Genomic DNA, 2,141 nt, shown 5'->3' with positions numbered 1-2,141 from the left:
AGGGAAAAATCATGGGTTGTTGGATTTACCTTAGGGAAAAATATTATAAAAAGCCAAACGAGGAAACCCTAAAGGGGGTAAAAAACAAAAAGGGGAGATCCTTAGGCAAAAATAGAGGGTAGTGGCTGAGTAGAGTAAGGAAGAGGAAGACGAAGGCAGTCCCTCTCAGCCTCCATAGGACACTGTATCGCTAGAGTGTAGGCTAGATAAGCGAAAGCTATCCTCAGAAATTTCTTCTATTATTTCTTGATTTTTATTCGTTAATTGATTTGTTAAAATGATGTTGAATGATATTTTGCATTTGAATTTTAATTGCCAACTCATGAGCTATATATTACTTAATGCAAGGTAACTTGAGGTCTTATTCTCAAAAGAAGCAGACTATTTTAGAACTCTTTTGAGCAATAGATTGAGTATGGTTTTGTTAAGGCATTACTGTTAGTAAGAGTAGATTCTTATTAATCTTGACCTTCCAAATCAACATCGTAGACCCTCTATCATTTGCCGTAGTATCTTTGCCATAGCATTCTTAGTTGTTTATTTATTCGTTCGCATATTAGTCACATAATTATTCTCATAATTGCCATTGCATTTTTACTATTGTCTTGTCATAGCATTTTCCATCATTTATTAGTTACACATATTACATATTATTATTCCTTCAAATTACCGCTACAGTCTTAACATTATTTTTGCCATAACATTAGTTGTGTTTCAGTATAATAACTTGGCCATTTTATACCTAACCAGTCCCTATGGAGACAATCTCACTTATCACTTTATTACTTTATTCGATGTGTATACTTGCACAATTCGCATATCATTTCACACACGACAAGTTTTTGGCCCATTGCTGGCGATTGACAATTGGTGGAATTTGGTTTTGCTATTTTCTTCTGTTTTCTTAACTTTATTTAACTTAGATGTATTTAATTTTTACAAGTTTGTGGTCAATTTATGAGAAGAGGCATTCCTACTAACGAAAAGTATCCTTTTATCCCAGAGATTGAAAGAACTTTGTGAAGGACACGAAGGGAGTTACGTAGTATGGCTAGGGAAGGAAATGATCCTGGCCTTGATGATCCTTGTCTTGATGATGATCCCATTGGTCATGATGTTAATCCTCCTACTTATCGTGTGATATATGATTGAAACAGATGAATTCAGGAACATGTTGTTCCAATTTTAGATGATTTGAATCCTGGAATAGTAAGACAGCACATACAAGCTCAACAATTTAAACTGAAATCGATAATGTTTCAGATGTTGCAAACAGTAGGACAGTTTGGTAGATTACCCACTGAACATCTAAGACTGTATTTAAGACTCTTTCTAGAAGTCTGTGACTCATTTAGACAACAGGGTGTTCTTGAAAATGCCTTGCGGCTTAAAGTGTTTCTATATTCTTTGAGAGATCATGCAAAAGCTTGGCTGAATGCTTTGCCGTCGAGAATAGTGGCATTATGGAATGATATTTGCCAGATATTTTTACTACAGTATAATCCACCAAATATGACATCAAGTCTTTTCGGCAATCGATCGATGAAACATTATATAAAGCTTAGGAACTATTTAAGGAATTGTCTCAAAAATGCCTGATGCATGGATTTCAGAACTGGACGCAAATGGAGATATTTTATAATGGAATGAATGCACATATGAGGATGGTAGTTTATGCCTTTTCCAATGGTACTTTGTTGGATAAATCCTATAATGAAGCATATGACATTTTGGAAAAGAATGCCAATAGTGATTATCAATATCCTACCACAAGAGTTGGGATGGGAAAGAAAGCTGCTGGTACCATTTGAGCTTGATGCAATCACTTCATTGACAGCCCAAGTATCTTCTTTAGCTAATATGATCAAAACAATGTAGAGGCCCATTGCAGTCCAAGAGATTAAATCAACCAAAGTATTTTGTAATTATTGCGATGAAGACCATGTGTTTGATGAATGCCCATCAAACCCAGCATCTGTATACTACGTGGGAAATTTTAACCAAAACATAACCCCTATTCCAACACCTACAATCCAGGGTGGAAGCAACATCTAAACTTTAGTTAGACTAATCAAAGTGTAGGGAATTTAAACAATGTTGTGAGATAAAATGCTAATTATAATAGCCAATTTTTAGTGAAA

The sequence above is a fragment of the Gossypium raimondii genome, chromosome 8, assembly GCF_025698545.1.
Source record: "Gossypium raimondii isolate GPD5lz chromosome 8, ASM2569854v1, whole genome shotgun sequence".
NCBI lineage: Eukaryota > Viridiplantae > Streptophyta > Magnoliopsida > Malvales > Malvaceae > Gossypium > Gossypium raimondii.
This window is presented reverse-complemented; position numbering follows the sequence as displayed.